Source organism: Gopherus flavomarginatus, chromosome 2 (assembly GCF_025201925.1).
Source record: "Gopherus flavomarginatus isolate rGopFla2 chromosome 2, rGopFla2.mat.asm, whole genome shotgun sequence".
NCBI classification, from domain to species: domain Eukaryota; kingdom Metazoa; phylum Chordata; order Testudines; family Testudinidae; genus Gopherus; species Gopherus flavomarginatus.
The window spans coordinates 192,896,590-192,919,983 of NC_066618.1; the positions used below are offsets into that span (position 1 = coordinate 192,896,590).

General features: G+C 43.8%; 1 pseudogene; it reads right to left on the reverse strand.

The window, feature by feature from the left end:
• Positions 1-1,114: 1,114 nt before the first annotated feature.
• Positions 1,115-7,365, reverse strand: LOC127044694 (probable 2-ketogluconate reductase; annotated as a pseudogene).
• Positions 7,366-23,394: the final 16,029 nt, after the last annotated feature.

The following is a 23,394-nucleotide window of genomic DNA, read 5'->3' on the forward strand; positions in this document are numbered from 1 at the left end:
TTCCAGCGGCTGGCCTGCGGGAGGTGCTGGTCCCGGCAGCCTGTGGGAGGTCTGCCGAAGCCGCGGGACCAGCGGACCCTCCGCACGCCAGCCCCCGAAAGCAGCCTGCCTGCTGCCCTCGCGGCCACCAGCAAAGCGCCCCCAGTCACTTGCCACTCAGGCACGTGCTTGGCGGGCTGGTGCCTGGAGCCGCCCCTGGCCCAGTCAGTAGGGTTCAAAACAAAAGGTGACCCTGGAGAGAGCTGGGCTGCTGAGCAAGCTGCTCACTGATCACACTGAATTCCACCCCAGAGCTGGCTGCATTTCTGTAGGCGATGGAGGAATCGTCATTTCATTGTATCTAATTAGATTTCTAAAGTGCTAAAAAGTGTACCTGTCCATCCGTCCCTTTCCCTACACACACAGGTGTGGGACTAAAAGGGGGTAAGGGGGCATCAGGTGCCCCTTATTCACTTGTGCAGGCACTCTGTGGGTCAGGGACAGGTGGCACTGAAGGTCTGCTACTCCATGACTGCTGTGCTGATGATGGAGAGGGAGGCATGTGAAATAATAATGCCTTTCCTGGACTTCCCTAAAGGCATCAAACAGGGGAGCTCAGCTAATGCAGAGACAAAACAATGTTACTGTAGCAAGGGAGAAATTGGTTGGGAAGAAGCCCTGCCTCTGTCATAGCTCCTGTGTGCTGCTCCTGGGGTGGCACATCACAAGTGCTGTCTTTTGCTGTCTCAGACCTACAGGCAACATTCAGTCTGGCCCTTTATTAAACACATATTGTCTACATTTTGCTTTAGAGTGTAGTTTGTCTTGTAAAAGGCACTAGAATACAGTGACTTTACTGAAGTTCTCATTTCTCCCGTTGTAGAACAACTTTAAGGACGCAATCAAAATAAAGCACACCCAAAGCTAGACTCAGCCTGTGCCTACTTCTGAATTACTCATTTTTGCTTTAGGGCTCAGGATGAAATACTCCATAATTTTTCAGGCAGAATTTCTGTTGTGATTAAGTTAAAATAAATGTAAACCAAACATGTTACTTCTACATTGTGTCTGTGACAGATTTAAAATAATTACATAGAGTAAATAGGTGTCGAATGACAGTTTATTCTTGTTATCATTAAAGTTTTGCCAAATGCAAGTCACTCTGGGGAATCACTTCATTAGGGATAGGGAGACCATTAAGAGCAGCCAATATGCTTTCAACCATATTCTTCATCATGAGGCAATGAGAATTTGTAGAAGAACATCCAATGTGAAGAGTTACAATAATGTTCTTTAATTTTAACAAAGGATGGTGCCTGGAGGCAGGGCAGAAAAAACAATAGAAAAAGTACAGATGAGGTTCAGAGCTTTTTTATTGATTCTTTTTATTATAAAGATCTGACGGGAAACAAGAGTATTAATAGGTATTTGAAACAATTGCTTGAGTTAAGCATATACAGATTGGAATTAAAGCTACTGCATGCAGTTTTTATGCAGCAAAACTCCCAAAGAAGTCAGTAAGAGTTTTATTTGTCTAAGGACTGCATGACTGGGCTCTAAGGGCTGTGTCCTGCTTAATATTTACACACCTGAGTAGTCCCATTGATTTCAATGGGAATATATATACATAAAATGTAATGCAACTATTCTCATTCATATATTCACATACACACACTTAGTTTAAGCTATGTGTACACACACACACACACACTTTTATATTTAACTTTTAACCATGTTTTACCTTGGCAGAGGTTCAGGGTATGTCACATCTAAAGCAGCAGCCTTAATAACCCCATTCTGAAGTGCTTCCACCAATGCACCTTGATCAACCACTGAACCTGGGTTAGAACAACAATATTCTTATTGCCATCCCCACTAAATCAAGAAAAACTTGCCTCTGTGCTATAATTTTAAAATGAAAATGGATTTCCAAGTCTTTAAACATGAGTGCTGAGTCTGATGTTTAACAGCAAATTTACAAGCAAGGTTTTTATTATAAAATATTACTGATCTAGATTTATAAAATGTGCATTATATTGATGCTATAGTCAAAGTTTTGCCCGTTTGATGAATTTGGTGCCAGAATGCTAGGCAATCTACATGGGCTATAGCAGGAGTGGCCAACCTGAGCCTGAGAAGGAGCCAGAATTTAACAATGTACATTGCCAGAGAGCCACAGTAATAGGTCAGCAGTCCCCCAACAGCTCACCCCGCTCCCAGCACCTCCCACTCACCAGCAGCCCTGCCAATCAGCACCTCCTGATCAGCTGTTTTGTGGCATGCAGGAGGCTCTGGGGAGTAGGAAGGAGAAGCAAGGGCATAGCAGGCTGAGGGAAGGGTGCAGAAATGAGTGGAGTAGGGGCAGGGCCTGTGGTAGAGCCAGAGGTTGAGCAGTGAGCATCCCCTGGCACACTGGAAAGTTAGCACCTGTAACTCAAGCCCCAGAGTTGGTGCCTATACAAGGAGTCACATACTAACTTCTGAAGAGCTGCATGTGGCTCCGGCAGGGCCGGCTCCAGGCACCAGCTAAGGAAGCAGGTGCTTGGGGCGGCCACTACAAAGGGGCAGCACTCTGTCCGCTATTGGGGTGGTAAGTCCGGATCTTCGGCGGGAATTTGGCGGCTGGGCCCTCAGTCCCTCTCTTCACTCTTTGGCGGCACTTTAGCGGCAGCTCAAAGAGAAGAGACGGAATGAAAGACCCGCTGCCGAAGAATGGAGCAGCGCAATTGAGCTGCCACCGAAATGCCGCATATTGGCTTTTTTTTTGCACTGCTTGGGACGGCAGAAAACCTGTTGCTGGCCCTGGGCTCCAGAGCCATAGGTTGGCCACCCCTGGGCTACAGGCAATTTTTGTTTTAAACTTCCTGCCTTTAGGAGAGTAGGTTGTGAGGGGTCAACTTTTTTATGTTTGTGCAAAGGCAACAGGAGAGTTTAATCTCTCTTTAATCCTAAACTCACAGGAGACAATCTCCTGCTATTGTCCCCAGCTGAACAGAGCCCTTGAGTACCTGCAGAACTTTAGACACTTGAGTTAATCCCACACCTATTCAGCAAGGCATTTACACATGTACTTAATTTTAAGCATGTGAGTGTCCATTGAAGTTTAATAGTTTAAAAGTTTAAGCACATTTTTAAAGTTATGCATGTGCGTAAGTGTTTTGCTGAATCAGGTCCACAGACATTTAGAATCTTGACAACCCTGCTATCACAGTTCCCACAGAAAATTTTAGTGTAGGCACTAGTATCAGGAGTTGATTTTTTTTTCCCCCACAGACCCTTGCACTGAAAGTAAATTGCATTGTGGTTGGTAAGCAGTCATTCTGTACCCTACCTCTGCTGATGTTAATGAGAGTAGCAGTGGGTTTCATCAGTTCTAACTCCTTCTTCCCAAACAGTTTGTCTGTCTGAGGTGTCAGCTTCACAACCAGCATCATAAAATCTGACTGCTGGAGCAAGTCTTCTATCTTTTTACAATAAATGGCACCAACAGCCTGTTTCTCTTCCTCTTTTCTGAAAGAAAACAAAGTTCAACTGCTCTTGTAAGTAGAAAATATTGGAGGTTCAAATCTCTATTACAGAAATGGATTTCACCTTCTCACTCCCCTGCTGCCCCATCTGTGAGATTCAGTTGGCTAGTTACTTGTTTGCAGCTCAGTATATGACCATGCAGGAGCCCTGTATTTGCAAGGGTATCTGCTTCCCAGGAGAAAGCATCAGGTACACCATGCAGAGGCGATTACTTCGGCATCCACTGCAGAGTGGAATGTCAAGTCTGCAAGAGTCATACTGCTAGCCTATTTAGGGAATAGCATTGCTGCCTGTTTTGGAGGAGACTGTTTACTTTCCTTCTTACATCAAGATGGAAATAGGGACAGCTGCCATTTAAATAACAGGAGGGAAAGAGGTTCAGATATATAACACAGGAAACAGTGGCACAGAAAGAAGAACTGAGGGAAACCTATTGGAGGGCTCCTTAATGAGAAAGCTGGTGTCATGAAGCAGAACAATGCAGGCTCAAGTGCCAAAGGAGTCAGGGGAGCAAGAGCAGAGAGAACGAATATAAGAGAACAAATATTAAATATATTTATTGCACTCTTTTTCCTCCTATTGGGATGTTCTGTAACTAAACTCAGTTACAAATCTCTCTTAAGGCTCCTTCTGCATTTGTCAATCCGTGGAATTTGTGCTTGATCCATAGCAAGTGATGCTGTTCTCAGACCATCAGTAGTTGGTCCGTCTGAGGTCCTATGGCCCAATCTTCTTGGTAATGTTTCTCAACTAGGATATATTTACTATATGTTTGTATAGGACCTAGCCCAATGGGGCCACAATATTAAAATGTAAAAGTAATGATGTTGATGATCATGCTTTCTGGTCCTAACATGGATTCCCTCCCAACCCACATGATTTTCACTTGCTTTCTGTGTCTGCAACATGGCAGCAGACACGATGAAAGGAGAGAAATTATTATTTTATTATTCTTCTATTATTATAATGTCGGTCCACAGAGAGCTGGCAGTTCACATGGTGCAACTCTTTTTATATTCAGCTGCTTCTAAGAGGTGAAGAGCCATGCTAGCTACTTCTGTTTGGGGCCACTGCTACATAATTGCTACAGGAATATTGTTTGATTGGACTGTCTTTTATTTCCACTATCTATTAAGATGTGGTCCACACTATCAAAAGTTTGGAGGACGACTACTGATGTATCAGACCACCGGCATGGCAGGCAAATTTCTAATCCTTCCTGCACATTTTTAAACAAACCTCAGAACAGTTCTATGTATTTCATCATTTAAAAATAGAATAGCAATAATAAAAAAGGTACTTAGGAATAAGGCTGCAGGTATCACACCATTATGTCCTTATGCCGCATTCTGAAATTAAGACGAGCTGAATAAACTAATATGATACGTTTGAGACAATGACAGCTACAAGTAATCTTTACCAGTAGTTACAAAATTGATTTTCTAACTGGGATCAGATGTACTTTTACCTCTGGATCCTGTTGTGACAAAGAATTTTCATTTCAAAAGCTTTGGCTCTCTTGTCCACCATATACCCAATACTGCCCATTCCAATGATATCAAGAATAGCCCCGGTGACTTCATCTCCCAGCCAGTCAGCAGCAAAATGCTCAGTGTTTGAGGAAACTGCAATCTGACAACCTGAAAAAAGAAAAATAGCACATTAGGAATGGAATGATGCCAGGCATTCAGATACCCATTTGTGATGGGGTATGCTTACCCTGCACTAGCCCAGACAGGGTTAAGCCCATATTATTAACAGTGGAAGTCCTGCATCCCTGACAGGACTGATCATGCTCCAGATGCTCTAGCAATATAAAGGAAGGAAGTCCAGCTCATTCTGAGCTGGAGGCTGCAGGAGAAGGACCTGTCTTGGAAGCACCTGACTACACCAAGAATTAGATCCCCCTTGGGCCCACCTGAACCCTGGTGACTGGAGCAGCCACTCTAGGCGACTGGCCCAGATAACCACAGAGAATCTGATGTCTCATGGGGGTTCCCAATGCAGACACTGGTAGGAAGTGACCCAGGGAGGGTGACAGAGTGGTACCTCCTGCCTGGGAAACCTCAGTTTTGGTAGGACCCCCCCATTGAGTCAGTGGCAAGCTGCTTTGTGACTGTTAGGGCCCTGGGTTGGGGTGTGATGGAGTTGGGTGGGCCTGGGCTCCCCTACTGGTGGGTGCCCTACCCCAATAGACCCTGGCTGCTAGGCCATGCTGCCCTGCACCTAAGGGCTGCTCCATAGATCCTACTGCTAGGCTGTGCTGCCCTGCACCTAGAGATGTAAACTGTCACACTATCTTTCCTTTGGCTCACAAGTCAGCATGGCAATGGAGCACCAATATTTACTTTTAATCAAACACATGATGGGTAATGTTGACATTTACTACTATGAGCAAAAAAAATCAAGAGCTCTGGTTGCCAATGTCTCCTTTCACCCTCCCCTCCCCCCCCAACTCCCTTTGGGGAAGAGTGGGGAGTGGGATGAGACTCTTAACCTCAATTTTATTTCCATCACAAACCTGCTCGTGTCATCTTTGGCTTTGGAAGGGGTAGAAATTGTCAGCTCTTCAACCAGTATCTGAGCTGTCCATCTTGGGGTGGCTAGTCATTAGGAGCTAACAGCACTAAGTCCCACCAACAGTGCCATAGCTGTGTCACCTACACTGTAGACTCTGGATAATGTAGCTGATGCACTACAGGTTGCAGTACCATCACCAGGTGACTGAGTGGGGCCAGATATACTCCAGCCCCAGGAGACTGCAGGACACCTGGCTGCCATTGTGTCTCCTGCACATACATTGCAGACAGAGAGACGAGGCACAGACGTATGAATAAAGGTTTTTATGGGGTAATTCACAGCCTCAAAAAGGCAAAGCACAGGGCTCCCTCTTGATGGGCCTGGAAAAGCAGGGACAGAGGGAACAAGTAGTATGGGGTGGTGGTTATGAGCTGGGGTCAGGGCCGGCTCCAGCTTTTTTGCCGTCCCAAGCAGTGAAGCAAAAAAAAAAAAAAAAAAAAAGTCGTCAGCACTTTGGCGGCAGCTTAATTGCGCTGCTTCATTCCTCTGTGGCAATTCGGCCGTGAGTCCTTCTCTCCCTCTCTTCCACTTCAGCGGCAGCTCAAAGAGGAAAAGGGACTGAGGGACCTGTTGCCAAATTATAGCCGAAGACCCAGACGTGCCACCCCTTTTCATTGGCTGCCCCAAGCACCTGCTTCCTTTGCTGGTGCCGGCCCTGGCTGGGTAAGGGAGGGAAGCTCTAAAATTAGAGGTATCTGGGGAGGCATATCTATTTTACTGACATTTTTGTTTGAACATTATATGTGCCCTGTGGGCAAGCTAATGTTACCATGAGACCTTTATTGTCACCTTGTCCCATTCCTTGATTGTGTATTTATATTTTTAGCTATGTATCCTCATACATTTTAACATAGCATATTTTGAAATGCTGATCCTGAAAAAAGTTAAATGGTTACCTTCCACTAGTCTCCTGGCAGATGCCAACATTAAAGCCAACCCCAGATCTGCAGTGGCATTGCAAACAGCAGAGGGACTGTTGGCAACTTTAACTCCAAAGCCAGAGATCAGTTTCAAGTCCAAATGATCCACTCCTGCCCCAGAGGTTGCAATCACCTTTAAGTTAGGCAGACTATGGAGAAGCTCCTAGTTAGCAGCTGGTTTGCTCCACCACATATAAATAGCTTTGATCTTTTCACTAAGACTGTTTTTGTTTTCAAGAAATTCCTTCATGGTGATAAGGTTAAAATGTTTCTTCAGAAACTCAGCATGATCCTCATATGCTCAGTATATCCCTCCTATAGTGTTTATCAACACATAAGGCAGATCTTGCTTTTCCATGCCCTACAAAAGGAAAGAAACTAAAGTGTTCCCCTGAGTAACATTTCCCCATCCCCGCACGTTTTAAACAACAGTTCAGCAGGGCTGTACTTCACTTGCCCTGTTACTGCAGAAAGAGACACTAAACTCATGTCCAAAGTTCCCCTGTCTTATTTATTTTGAAAAACTGCTGCTGCACTATTCAGAGGATAGTCCAGTTTGGAAGCAATTGTTTCTTTGGCAAGAATGCATTGTTATAGCATGGCATATGTGATTAGTTGGATCACTGAAACCCCCTGGGAGCTGCCACCTGATGTGCCCAGCCTACTTCTGCCCCTGCTTTCCTGCCCTGTCAGCTTAGGATGTCAGTGCCCTGCCTGGTTTGAGCCAGACTCGATAGCCTGCTGCAAACCCAGACCCAGGTGTGAATCACATCCTTGAACAGCTTACCTGAAAGCAGCTAACAGAGGTGTTCTTGTCTTTAATACTCAGATGCCCAACTCCCTGGGGGTCTAACCCCAAATAAATCCATTTTACCCTGTAAAATGCTTATACAGGGTAAACTCAAATTGTTCACCCTCTACAACACTGATAGAGAGAGAGATGCACAGCTGTTTGCCCACCCAAGTATTAACACATACTCTGAGTTAAGTAATAAGTAAAAAGTGATTTTATTAAATACAGAAAGTAGGATCTAAGTGGTTCTAAGTAGTAACAGACAGAACAAAGTAAGTCACCAAGCAAAATAAAGTAGAACACACAAATCTATGTCTAATCAAACTGAATACAGATAAGATCTCACCAGTTCCAGTAAGCTTCCTTTTACAGACTAATCAGCTTCTAGTTCACCTCTAGCAATCACTCACACCCCCTTGTAGTTACTGTCTTTTGTTCCAGTTTCTTTCAGGTATCTTTGGGGGTAGAGAGACTCTCTCTTTAGCTAGCTGAAGACAAAATGGAGGGGTCCCCCACGCTTAAACAGACTTTCTCTTGTGGGTGGAGACCCCCTCCTCTCTCCTATGCAAAGTCCAGCTCCAAGATGGAGTTCTGGAGACACCTGGGCAAATCACATATCCATGCATGACTCACAGTTTCTTACCAGCTAGCAGCCATGGGTCACATGCAGTGATGAGCTGGAGCCCGGTTGTTAAATTTAGAAGCTGGTTTAGAATCGTTGTTGGGGTTACCATACAGCTAGCGACAGCGGCTGCTGCTGGGAGACAAGACACCTCAGCTCTGTGCAGCTGACAAGCTGAGCCTCCTTTGCCCGAGCGCTACCTTCCCCCGGTTTGCCCCGCACCCCCCGATTCCTCCCTCCGAGCCTTGTCACCCCCAATTCTTCTCCCCCGCGAGCCTCCTCACCCCAGGAATCCTCCCCTCCGAGTCTCGTCTTTCCTTGGGCTCCCGCAGACTGATTGAATCAGCTCTGGCAGGCTGAGTGTGGCAGGCTGAGTCAATCAGCCTGCCGGAGACCAAGGTAAAACGAGACTCGGAGGGGAGGAATCGGGGGGCTGACAAGGCTGGGGGGAGGAATCGGGGGGCTGATGAGGAGGAATCCGGCGGTGACGAGGATGGGGGGGAGGAATTGGGGGTGACGAGGATCGGGGGGGGAGGAATCGGGGTGCTGCGGGGCAAACTGGGGGTAGGTAGCGCTCGGGCAAAGGACGCTCAGCTTGTCAGCTGCACAGAGCCGAGGTGTCTTGTCTCCCAGCAGCAGCAGCCGCCGCAGCCGCTGCAGAGGAATCAGACTGCAGCTGGCAGCCTGCCGGAGCCCAAGGTAAGACGGGGAGGGAAGCAGTAGTTTCCCCAGGAATTGAAATTATGGGAGGTGTTCGAATTTACGGGGGGGGCGGGGTGTCAGGGCCAATGAGATATATAAAAGATATATGAATAAAGTAAAAGTTTTGTTAGGATAATGTAAATTTAACATAAGGATAATGTAAGTTGCACATAATAGGTCTAGATTTCTAAAAAGTATATAAATTTTTTTAAAAATGTATTTACTTTAAATTGACTTTTGAAAAGTAAGCCATCATGGGATAAGAGGGAAGTCCTCTCATGGATCAGTAACTGGTTAAAATATGGGAAACAAAGGGTAGGAATAAATTATTCGTTTTCACAATGGAGAGAGATAAATAGTGGTATCCCAGAGGGGTGGGTACTGGGACCAGTCCTATTCAACATACTCATAAATGATCTGAAATTTTTGTCACCTCACTGTTTACCCATTTTTTCAGATGATACAAAACTACTCAAGATAGTTAAGTCCCAGGGAGATTGCGAAGAACTACAAAGGGATCTCACAAAACTGGGTAACTGGACAACAAAATGGCAGATGAAATTCAATGTTGATAAATGCAAGTAATGCACATTGGAAAACAATGTCAACTATACATACAAAATGAAGGAGTCTCAATTAGCTGTTATCTCTCAAGAAAGAGATCTTGGAGTCGTGGATAGTTCTCTGAAAACATCCACTCAATGTGCAGCAGCAGCCAAAAAAGCATGTTGGGAATTATTAAGAAAGGGATAGATAATAAGACAGAAAATATCATATTGCCTCTATATAAATCCATGGTATGTGTACACCTTGAATACTGTGTGCAAATCTGGTCACCCTATCCCAAAAGAGAGACACTAGAAATGGAAAAGGTGCAGAGATGGGCAACTAAAATGATTAGGAGTATGAAACAGGAGGAGAAATTAAAATAACTGGGAATTTTCAGCTCAGAAAGGGGATGACTAAAACGATAGAGGTTAATCAGCACAGGCTAAGTACAGTTCTACTGACCTTTACTCATACAATAAGAACAACATTTCATTCCTCCCCCCCCCCCATCAAGTGATTTGTAACCCAACCCCAGCCAAAATCTATCGCTTGAGAACACAGCTTTGTTAGCTGGATACCTAGGTAGATTAGATGTGAATGAAAATACAGTCTGGTCCTGAAGCCTTTCCACCCACCTCCAGCTCATCACTAGCTGTCAAGGAGAGCTCATTTAGACTTTGCTTACAAATCATCATTTGAAATTATTAGGTTGGCCAACATCACCAAAATGAATGCACTAACATTGTCATAACAAGCTGTATAAGAAAGCTAGTCTATGTTCATACTTTTGAAATCTATTTTACTTTTTCAGATATATGTATTTTATCATACACTGTATATGCTTTTAAAGTGTGTATTAATATTTCAATTTCAATTCAAATTTCCAAGCAGTCACTAAATTGGCATGTTTCAGAGTAGCAGCCATGTTAGTCTGTATCTGCAAAAAGAACAGGCGTACTTGTGGCACCTTAGAGACTAACACATTTATTTGAGCATAAGCTTTTGTGGGCTACAGCCCACTTCATCGGATGCATAGAATGGAACATATAGTGAGGATATATAAATATACACACATATAGAGAATGTGAAAAGGTGGGAGTTGCCCAACCAACTCTAAGAGGCTAATTAATTAAGATGAGCTATTCTCAGCAGGAGAAAAAAAACTTTTGTAGTGATAATCAAGATGACCCATTTAAGATAGTTTGACAAGAAGGTGTGAGGACACTTAAAGGGGGAAATAGATTCAATGGGTGTAATGGCTCAACCATTCCCAGTCTCTATTTAAGCCTAAATTGATTGTATCTAGTTTGCATATTAATTTAAGTTCAGCAGTTTCTCTCTGGAGTCTGTTTTTGAAGCTTTTCTGTTGCAAAATTGCCACCTTTAAATCTGTTGCTGAATGGCCAGAGAGGTTGAAATGTTCTCCTACTGATGTTTGAATGTTATAATTCTTGACGTCTGATTTGCGTCCCATTTATTTTTTTGCATAGAGACTGTCTGGTATGGCCAATGTGCATGGCAGAGGGGCATTGCTGGCACACGATGGCATATATCACATTGGTAGATATGCAGGTGAACGAGCCCCTGATGGCGTGGCTGATGTGATTAGGTCTATGATGGAATCCCTTGAATAGATATGTGGACAGAGTTGGCATCAGGCTTTGTTGCAAGGATAGGTTCCTGGGTTAATGTTTTTGTTCTGTGGTGTGTGGTTGCTGGTGAGTATTTACTTCAGGTTGGGGGGGCTGTCTGTAAGTGAGGACAGGTCTGTCTCTCATGATCTGTGAGAGTGAGGGGTCATCTTTCAGGATAGGTTGTAGATCTCTGATGATGCACTGGAGAGGTTTTAGATGGGGGCTGAAGATAATGGCTAGTGGATTTCTGTTATTTTCTGTGTTGGGCCTGTCTTGAAGTAAGTGACTTCTGGGTACTCTTCTGGCTCTGTCAATCTGTTTTTTCACTTCGGCAGGTGAGTATTGTTTTAAGAAGGCTTGATAGAGATCTTGTAGGTGTTTGTCTCTGTCTGAGCGATTGGAGCAAATGCAGTAGTATCTTAGAGCTTGGCTGTAGACAATGGATCGTGTGGTGTGTCCTGGATGGAAGCTGGAGGCATGTAGGTAAGTATAGCAGTCAGTAAGTTTCCAGTATAGGGTGATGTTTATGTGACTTATCAGCACAGTAGTGTCAAGGAAACGGATTGCTTGTGTGGATTGGTCTAGGCTGAGGTTGATGGTAGGATGGAAATTGTTGAAATCATGGTGGAATTCCTCAAGGGTTTCTTTTCCATGGGTCCAGATGAAAGAAGATGTCATCAGTGTAGAGTAGGGGCATTAGGGGATGAGAGCTAAGGAAGAGTTGTTCTAAGTCAGCCATAAAAATGTTGGCATACTGTGGGCCATGCGGGTACCCATAGCAGTGCTGCTGACTTGAAGGAATATATTGCCCCCAAATGTGAAATAGTTGTGGGTGAGGACAAAGTCGCAAAGTTCAGCCACCAGGTTTGGCACGTAACTAGTTCCCATACTGGGGGGGGGGGGTGTTGGGGAAATTCGGGGGGGGTGTAGGGAAATCACTGGAGGGAAAGAATCAGGGGGTGACGAGGCTGGGGGGGAGGAATCGGGGGATGACGAGGCTTGTGGGGGGCGACAAGGCGAGGGGGGAGAGGGATGGGATCCCCAGGGGGGCAGTGAGTTGCCTGTGTATATGTTCTATATAATAGCTGTTGTTCCCCTAGCAAAATCCTCTTCTCTACATTTCCTTTCTATTTTTGCCTCATTTTCTCCAATTTATAGTTCTGTTTTTAAAGCCTATATTATCTATTCATGTTAATCTGTCTCTCTGTTTCAGACAGGGTTAAATATGTAACTTATTTTACATAGAAAAATAGCTGGAGAGATAATGGTAAGACTATATCACCCAGCATTCTGAAGAGGATCTGTCCATTACACTTTGTGAATAGGAAAAACAAAACTTGTCTTTGAATTTTATTAACCAATGTAATTGCTTTTAACACATCAGGAAGAAAGGCAATGACTTTAAGACTTGTTTGTATAATAATGGAAATACTATAGTTTCTCACTGGCTAACTGTTAAAACATCATTTCTTTTGTTTACAGCTACTGGCAGTAGCTATATAATCCCTTACCCAAAATGGTGTTCTGTAATATTTGTCATGGCTACTGTCTAAATTCTTGCCAAGCTTTTCATCACATCTACAGAACAGAGATTAAATTAATGTAACTGCTAGTTTCAATTCATATTAGTGCTTGTAAAAACTGCTTCATCAAAGCACTTAGTTCAATTTTGCAATAAATATCAGAATCCAGTAAAGACTGTTAAATCTGACTTATTTCCTACATACATATTATATTTGGAGACGCAGTCAGCTATTATTCAACAGTGAGGTTCTGGAGAGGGGGCTGTCAGGGGGCAAGGGTGTGGAGAGGGGTCAGGACAGTCAGGGGACAGGGAGCGGGGCGAGTTTGGTAGAGGGTGGGGATCTGGGGGGGTAGTTAGGGTGGGGGTCCTGGGAGGGGATGATCAGGGGACAAGGAGCAGGGGGGGGTTGATGGATTGCGGGTTCTGAGGGGGGCAGTTGGGGCAGGATGTGGGGGGGTGTTGGATGTGGGGGAACAGCTGTTTTGGGAGGCACAGCCTTCCCTACCTGGCCCCGATACAATTTTGCAACCCCGAGGTGCGGGGCCAGCTTCAGGGAGTACGGCCCGATTCAAACAGTTTTGACAGGGCCCCAGCAGGGATGACTGAAAAAAAAAAAACCACGTAAAAAAACACATGGGGCTTACTCACCGGGTGGCGCTCCAAGTCTTTGGCGGCGCTTTAGCGGCAGGTCCTTCACTCGCTCTGGGTCTTCGGCGGCATTGAAGGACCCGCCTCCACTGCTGCCAAAGTGCTGCTGAAGACCCGGAGAGAATGAAAGACCTGCCGCCCAAGATAGGTAGGGAACTGGTTGTTAAGATTTTGGCAGCTCATCACTGGATGCTACCTTGAAAGTTCTCAGGTAAACTTCTTATGTGGATTGGAGCATTCCAAGATTCATTGTCCTTTAAGTGTTTCTTGATTAGGTACTTAACTTCAACATTCCTTTCTCCAGGAACTGACCAAATGCTCTACTGAGGTTATTTAGAAATCAAGTCAGTACACAGCCAACATTCATAACTTCGAATACAAAAATGATACATGCATGCAGATAAGATTAATAAATTCAGTAGATCACAACCTTTACATAGAACATATTCCAGTTATATCATATTCCCAGCATCACAGCATAGTTGTCCTAACACCTATAGGTGAAAAGATACAAGATAAAATTTAACAGAAATAATTAAGTAAAACAATATCAATTCAAGGGTCAGTCTATATAGTTCAAAGCTTTGTGGGCCAAAGGACATCTCTGTGCTCACTGGGCCAAATTCTGCATTCTCTTCCACTTACCTAACCCCACTGAAGTCAGTGAATTTTCATGAGAGTATTTGAGGACATGATTTCATCTAACCCAATGAGAGCGTTATTTATGGACTAGGTGTACTGCAGTCTTTAATTTACTTTGTAATTTAGGTCACTAACTTTGTTTGCTCAATGGGAAAAATTGCAAGATTTTGATGTGCATGCACTCTGTTGACTTTGGGAAAAATGAGATCCATAATTTGAAATTTAAACCCAATTACTATCTTATTAAAGAAAGAGAAAACAGAATTTAACCCTGTTGACATAGGGAGTTAAATGGGACTATGTTCCAGGCAAAAAACAAAACCCCACCACCATATTCACTTAACATTTCGTAGACATCATATATTTTTACTGAGATTAGTTTAAAAAAAATTCCAGGTTGGTTAAACACATAAATAAGAATAACTGATTCTGAGCCTTTCAAAACAAAAGTATCTTGCATTTGCAACTGCTGCAAAAAATCAAAAATGAAACAAGCACCAAAACCCAACAATCTCCACCCAAAACTCATAGCTTCCTGAAAAGTGTACTTCAAGCTTTCATTACTAGCTTTTTCTGGCATGGGTAGTTTTATCACCTTGGAAAATGAGTTTTAAAAGCACTTGAATTTTGCCAGCCAGCAGGCACAGCTGAAGAGATTAAAACACACAAAGTATAGAACTTTCCTTAGTTCACACTTTTTGTTCCTTTGAGGTTGGGAATAAATACCAACAAACTCCCTTTTATTTTATTTCAACAGGAGTGTGTGGGTGTGCACTATGTGTGGGAGGACAGAGTGTTGACTGAATTGCCTCACAGAGAACAAAAACTTGCATCCCCCCAAATTCCACAGATCTTCTGAACCTGAAGCTCAGTCCCAAAAATCCTGCCTTACTCTGCCCCAGTCTTCCTGCAATGCCTCAGTTACTTGCATTTGTGAGCAGATTCCCTCAGGCCTCTCTGATTCATGCTAGTTCCTTAACTGACTCCTCTCCTGCCAACCACCAGGCTCCTGAAGTGACCCACCTACCCTTACTAGTCCTGAGTTTAAGGATCAAATTGTGACCCAACAGTGGTGGCAGCAGGTTCGGTGCAACCATTTAGGTGACCTAGGCAGTTGCCTAGGGTGCTAGGATTTGGGGGGTGGCATTTTCTTCAGCAGTGACGGCAGCGGCCGGATCTTTGGCCGCCCCGGTCACCGCCGGCATTTAGGTGGAGGGAGCTGGGGCAGAGGAGCGCGGGGAGGACCGCCTGCAGCAAGTAAGGGGGGGCGTCACGCAGGGGAACTCCCCGTCCCAGCTCAGCCGTGTTCTGCCACCTCCCCGAGCACGCCATTGCTGCTTCACTTCTTCTGCCTTCCAGGCTTGCGGCACCTAAGCTGATTGGTGCCACAAGCCTGGGAGGCTGGAGAAGTGAAGCAGCGACGGCGTGCTCGGGGTGGAGGTGGAGCAGGGGTGAGCTGGGGCGGGGGGGTGTCTCAGGGTAGAGAGTGGGGGATGGGGAGCTGCCACGGGAAGGCACCTTAGGGTGGAGGAGGGGAGCTGCTGTGGGGATGGGGTGCCTCAGGGCGGGGGCCTAGGGATGGTGGAAGTTTCACCTAGGGCGCGAAACATCCTTGCACCGGCCATGGGTGGCAGGTTATGTCTGGACACAATCTGGGGTTTGGGAATGGTTTCCAGCAGTCGGAAAATGAGAGCTGAGTTTCACTCCTGGCAGAAGTCCTAAGCCACCCTCTTCTTCATTCCAGAACTACTAGTAAACAGCCACTTCCCAGGTTTTAGCCAGTTGAAAAATGGCCATTTCTATAGGGGCCTGATCCAAAGCCCATTGAAATCAGTGGGGAAATTCCCATTGATGTCACTGAGCTTTGGATCAGGCCCCAAGAGTTATTTATCCGTTTCTTGCACAGTTACCTCCACAAGTACCTCTATTACTATAATTGCCCAAGTCTTTTTGACTTAATGAATTATTTTAATAATTTCTAGCCAAAGGCTCTGCCATTTCTCCAAAGGGTATGCCAAAACCAATGACCCATAGAATCAGTGAAGTTTGCTGGTCTTTTTGTTTTCTTTAATTAACCAGTCTGGACCTGACTATGGGGAAATTAAACAGTACTTTGGTTTCAAGAAGTTTGCAAGAGTACATGTGTTTATGCGAAACTGATCTCAGGCTTTTTGTGGGCCAAGTGCAGGCAACGCAACATGGAGTCCATAGCGGTTGGAAACTGGGGCCAGGGGTGAGTGCTAACAGTGAGAGGGCATTGGCTAGTTCAGAGACAGAGATGGTCTTTTAATGTTCACTGGCGTCAGAGAGGAGTCTCATTGGGCTCAGAGGAGGGAGGCATTAGCAAGTAGTTCAGCAGTCCCTCCCTGACCCCAATCCCTATCTCTGCCAGTAATATTTTTGCTCAGGAATCCACCAAAGGGCAGGTATCTTCTAGAGATGAGCTCACACCAAGAACTCAGAATGTGAACCCACTCATGCCCAGTACTGGGGATATGTGAACTTCACAGGGTGGAGTCTTCTCTCTAGTATTCTCCAGAAAAGTTCCCCATGAAATATCCTAGTTCCCCACTACAAGGGCTTTATTAACTCCTCCAGCTCTTGGCAAATTATTTCAGCACTGGTGAGGAGGGAGACAGGATTATCTGGGAGAAATCAGGAGCACTAGTGCTTAGTAGGTGGGTGGAGGAATTGATTTTTTTTTCTTTAAAATGAAGTGGAATTGTGACAGTTAAGATAAGTCACTGCTCTCTAAATATATTTGTATACTGCAACCTCATTGGTTGAAGGGAGCCAACAACAGGGACTACAAAGCTTGCCTCTCGTGACAATTCTACCTCTCAACAATAAGTTGTTCATCACAGGACAGCAAGAGCAGACAGGGCAGTGAAAGAAAGGGCATAATGGGTGCTGCACTCCTATCAGCCAGTGAGCTGACGGTGTTTAGTTTGCTGGACTGAAGAATGATTTATCACTTTTTCAAACAAAAGAAAAGTACCTTCTTGAAGCTGCCTGCTGCAGGTAAACTTCTACCCCGATAAAACGCTGTCCTTGGGAGCCAAAAAATCTTACCACTTTATAGGTGAAACTGCGTTATATCAAACTTGCTTTGATCCACCAGAGTGCACAGCCCCGCCCCCCAGAGCGCTGCTTTTTTGCGTTATATCCAAATTCGTGTTATATCGGGTGGCGTTATATCGGGGTAGAGGTGTACGTCAGAGAGCTGCTGGGAAGAGCTTGCCTTTACTAATTTTGTGGTTGATCCACTTCAGAGCTGAGAATCAGGAAGTTAGAATGAATGTGACTCTTAGCAGGGTTCAAGTTTCAAGCCTTCAGGAAAAATTGGAAGGAACAGGGAGCAGTCAGTTGCTGTGCTGCTGTTACAAAAGGAGAGCGGAGTGAGGAAGTTTTCTGGGGAAGAAAATCTAGGCTGCTTGCTGACAGTGTGAGAGTACATCTCTTCTGACAGTCCCCACTGGGCTCATTGCTGTCTCTACCTCTGGAAGTTAAGGGACATAACTTGAATCATTAGCCAGCTTCACAAAAGTTAGACTCAATAGTATCTAAATTATATGACTAGAAGGATAAGAACTTCTTGTTCAAGAGAGGCATGAAAATATTAAATATAAATATACTCCACAAGTCAAGAAATATTAACCAAACAACACTGCCCTGTGATGCAACCAGTTCCAAACTGGTTTCTTAGAGAGGACTGGTTAAGACTTTGTGTCATGACAACATAATTCTGGGTATGCACTAATCTTGGAACTGAATGCTTTGCATTTTTTATATACTTGCATGACAGCACCTACTCACAAATAGGGCATCTACAGTCAGTGTCACTCCCAACCAATCAAACTCTCCCAGGACTTGCTATTTGTGCTGTGTTTGCATTTGGAAAACAAAGAACTACACAGAGAAACTGATCTGAACAGTGGGAGGTTGCTGATTAGTCCATGCCAATGGTGGTTTGGAATAATGCCCTCAACGGATTCCAAGGGTGTGATTACTTTGGCTCTATAGGTGCTGTGAAAGTATGCTGTGTTTGACTATCCAACTAGGAGTGAAAGTAACTTACAGGATTTACCGTACTGCTGGAGTCCTGAGAGGGCGTGACCTCATCCAGAAGAGCAGTGGAGGGATTCAAAGGGCTCTGGACTGCTCACAGCCATGGGGAGCCCTGAGCTCTTTAAATCCTGGCCCCAGTTCGGCCACCAGAGCAGTGGCCAGGATTCAAAGGGTTCTGGGCTGCCCACAGCCGCGGGGAGCTCTGAGCCCTTTAAATCCCGGCCCCAGCCCGGCCACCCGGAGCCGCGGCCAGGATTTAAAAGGCTCTGGGCTGCCTACAGCAGCGGGAACTCTGAGCCCTTTAAATCCCAGCCGCGGATGGAATTTAAAGGGCTCTGGGCTGCCCGCAGCCGTGAGGAGTCCCAAGCCATTTAAATCCTGGCCCCAGCCTAGCCGCCAGAGCCGCGGTCGAGATTTAAAGGGCTCTGGGCTGCTGGACTGGACCGGCTTACTTTCACCTCTGCATCCAACTCTCCTTTTAACTTCTTACTTGAGTTTGTATCATCCCTGTCCAAACTGGTTGGAGAAATAGCACTGGAATCCTGAGAACAATCACCATGTTTAAAACTACTTGTTTATTACTAGCACAGTTCTATCAAGTATGGCCAGGGCTTTAGCTGCAGATTGATACAGAATCCATACAGTATGGCTGCATTTCTGGAAAACATCCTATTTATTATAATCAACGCATATATGTTCAGTCACAAAATGTGATATGCCCTGTTTAATGCCAGTAAGGTTTTTCACATCCCAGAACATCAGGGTAATCCAATCTCACATGATACCTTCTGTCAGTTGTAAACAGAAACTAAAATGATTTGTTTCTTTCTTCCTATTCATGTGTTTTGGGTATCTCTTAAACTAAATTTGGATCTCATACTCTGAAACTTTGAAAATGTATTTAAACTAAAAACTTTTTAACAAGTAAGTCTAAAGCTAACCTGACTTCAGGTCTTTTTAGTTTTTTATTTACAAAAATAAACAAACACAAACAAGTGCTTATTGCTTCAACTTCACCTTTTAACTGTTCTACACTGATTGTTTCCAAGTTTGCCTGATGAGCAATAATAGTGATATTTTAATTCTCTGCAGACATATTAACAATGCCTGCTGAGATCAAAGGGCCTATTGTAAGGCCACCTTTCACTGATATAAGGATGTCTATAAATTTGCCTTTCTAAATTAGAAGGCTTATTAAGAGCTCTGCCAGTAGAAATAATAAGATGTAGTAGGGTAAAAACACAACCAACCTCCCTTGCCCCCAAAAAACCTCCCTGAAAACTTTCCAAGATTACTTGACAGCTAGAAATCATTGATATTCTATACCTTTCCTGTCCAACAGGCACAACTTCCAAATCTCTGCTTTTTGCACGAAATACCTGTGAACTTTTCAACCATATAGCCGTTTTGCCCTTTAAATGTCGAAGAAGCAGATGAAGGCCAGCAATATGGAAGAGCCAGCAGCCAAAGAATGATCAGATTTTTTTAAAGTGGAAAAAACAGAACACCTGTCACAGAAGTCAAGCAAATGGGGGTGCGTGTGTGATAGACGCGTGAATAGATTAGGATGGGTAACCAGCAGGTTTTTTGGCACAACTTGAAAACTTGCTTTTAAAAGTGTTTGTGGTGTACTAGCAGTAGTGAGTTATATTTATTTAGTGAAATACGTGGTTGAAGAAATTAGGGAGTCATCCATTTGGCTGCTGTGGTTGGAGTCTTTGAACAGCTAATGCTGAATTCTCTAGCACTCAGAACAGTGCATAAAGTGTAATTATCTTGGACAGTCACCGAATAACAAGATATACCATTCAAATACCACAGTGGTGTGCCTAATATAAATGCCTAGCTAGACAGATAAAACATGGGAGTATTGTACAAGTGCATTAACATGCTCTTATCTATTTGTAAGTACTAGGGTAGTGCTGTGCACAGCCTTTAAAGTTTGGGTGACCAGACTTCCCGATAAAATCGGGGCTGTCCTGATTTTTAGGCGTTTGTCCCACGTCCCGATCGATGTTTGGTCAGGACGCAATTTGTCCCAATATTTCACACTCTTGGGTTTTTTGTTTTGTTTTTTGTTCTGCCGGCGGGACTCTGATTTTTTTTTCCCCTCTGCTGGTGGGACTCCGGGACTCCGCGCCTTTTTTTTTTTTTTTTTGCTCCTCCATGTGTCCTGATATTTTCTTCATCTCATCTGGCCACCCTATTTAACGTTCAATGTAAATGATTGCTGGTTTCTATCAAAGATCTTTCTAGGGCTTCTCACACACTGGTACCTAAACCCAAGGGATAAAATTCTGGTTCCATTTAAGTCAGTGGGAATTGCCACTGATTTCAAAGTGGTCAGGATTTCACTCATGATATATTTGCACTGATGTAATAAACAAACAAAACAGAGTGGAATACGCTAACACTTTGAAGTAGTACATAGCTGAATTATTTAGATTGTGCATACATACTAAGACAATATAGGTTCAGAGCAGATTGAAAACAGGCCGAAGTAGTCTTTGATGCTATATGGTAAGGAATACAGTATAGAGTTTTTATGAAAGTATAGCAGCATGAAAAAAAAGAGCTTCTTTCTGTGTGATGTAAACCATGATCTGTACTGTAAGCAAAAAATCTGATGAATGAGAACCATTGGTCTATCTAGCATAGGAGTTTGCTCTGATGTACAATAGTAAAAATATACATTTTTAGCTAAGAGTATTTGTGACAAGATCCCCAGTATACAAACTGGAACTGGGGTACCACTGTGCTCCCTTAACTCTCTAGCCTGGGCTGTCTCTCCCAAAGCTTTGCTAGCGACAAGCAGCAAACCCCTCCAGGTGCTGTTATCACTCAGCGCAACAGCATGTGGAGCCACACATCCAGTTAAATTGCATGAATGCTCCCAGAGCGACTTATGAAATCACACAGAGGAAGGCATCAATAAATCTCTCCCAAACCCCCAACCTTGTACCTCAGACTATACCCTTTTGTCCTGGTCAGAAGCCTTGTAGGGATATTTAAAGGTTTATATTAAACATGGTTTATGTGAGAAATGATTTATTGATTTATTGTTAATTAATACTTTAGAACTTAAGGTTTATGTTAGAAGTAAAATTGGAATGATTTATTGATTTATTGTTAAGTGATACTTTATAACTTAAGGTTTATGTTAGAAGTAAATTTTTAATGATTTATTGTTAGGAATAGCTGTGTCTGTGTGAAGCCAAAGAGATACTTTGTATAAAACTTGTTAAATGTCAATAGACTCTAAGTGCCTGTTCCCTAAGTGAAACTTTGTAGCTAAATTGGTCAATTGACTCAGCGCGCAAGCCGTCAATTGACTCTGTAAACTGCTAGATTGGTCAATTGACTCAGAGCGCAAGCCGTCAATTGACTCTGTAAGCAGCTAGATTGGGTAATTGACTCAGCGCACAAGCCGTCAATTGACCCTATGCCTCAGGCAAAACTGTATAATTACTACAAATAGAGACCCCCACCTCTGTAAATTCATTTTTATCTAAAGCTAAAAAGTGTATTTTAATGAGTGCCTAGTTTAACACCCCAAAAGATAAAGAGTGTATGTGAATGAGTGCCTAGTTTAAATGATGAATGAATGGTTAGGGAGTTACCAGCCTGAAAAATTCAGTGTCGGCCGAAGAAGGTGTCAAGTGGAATCAACCAGATGACCTCCGGAGGGCGAACTGGAATCCACCCCAAGCACCTACAGAATGGAGCCAGCCACCTACTGATTGATCGAGCAACAGCAGAATGAACAGAATGGAGCCAGCCACCTGCTGATTGATCAAGCAACAGCAGAATGAAACAACTCCCATAAACTAACATAGGGAAAAATCACTATAAAACTGGACTCTAAAGACTGAGGACTTTGAGTCTATGGTTCTGCTGCCAGCCTCCAGGAGCATCAGGTGCACCTGACCCGGACTCGGCTCCACTCTTGTGTACAGGATACCTGGCCAGTATTCTGTCACAAGCAACTTTAGGCTGGTAACTATAATATCTATATAGAACCTGTATGAATGATTGTGTGAATGGATATATATATATATATATATATATATAAGTAATCATAGGAATAAGTAGCCAAACAACATTGTTTGCTGTTATCTTTTATTTTATTATGGTATTGACAATAAATGTGGCATCTTTGCCTTGTCCCCTTTAATAAGATCCTGCTCGTTTTTACTAGTTTAATATAATTGGTACAACAACCTGACCAGTATAAGTTTATAACCCAGTCCACCCCTCCCTCGATGTGGAGAAGACACACACAGGCCTTTCTAACCTGAATTGAGATTTCCCAAACACTTCAACCAAAGCACACAGTTTTAGGTAAAACATAAAACAGATTTATTAACTACAGATAGATTTTAAGTGGTAGGCATAAAAGGTCAGAGATCATTACCAAAGAAAATAAAAGGTAAGCGCACAGTCTAAATCTTAAACCTTGTTACACTAGGCAGTATTTAAATCTAGAGTTTTCTCTGCCCACTGGGTATTTCAGTTCTTAATACACAGGTTTCCCCTTTTAAGCCTGGGACCAATCTCCTCAGTTGAAGTCTTTGTCTTCCCAGCATTTTGTTGCTTCCAGCGTAGGTGGGGGAGGAGAAAAGCCCTAGTACGATGCCATTGTCCCCTATTTTATATCCTCAATCCGTGTGCCTGGAAGACACTGGCCCAGGCATGCCTGGTGAGCCTTGGTGAATCTCAGAGTTGAGCAGTCCCCATTGTGTGGTGCTTGTACAACTGACATTGAATTGTAAATCCCTTTTTTTTACTATTCCCTTGCTGGTCAATGGACAGTGACGATAATTCAACGCCCGCCCAAGTGTTGGTTACGTCCTTTGTCGTTGTCACTGCAGAATTAGCATTAGAGACCTCAGATTTACAACACATCTCAGTAACAACCATACAGCAAAATCTCATAACTTCATACACACTAATAATATATGTATTTGGATAGAACAATGGATTTCAGCAGCTCATGATTTTTCATATGAACACGGCATTCATGTAAGAACACGGCATGCTTCATATGAAATATATCATAATTATCTGGGGTGAATATGGGAGTCCAGGGAGCTGCTTTGAGGTACAGAGTGCCGAAGTACTCAAAACAAGTTGTTGGAGTTTTTCTGTTTTTACAAAAGCTGGAATCCTATTGCCCAGAATTATCCGCCAGAGGCAGAGTGTCA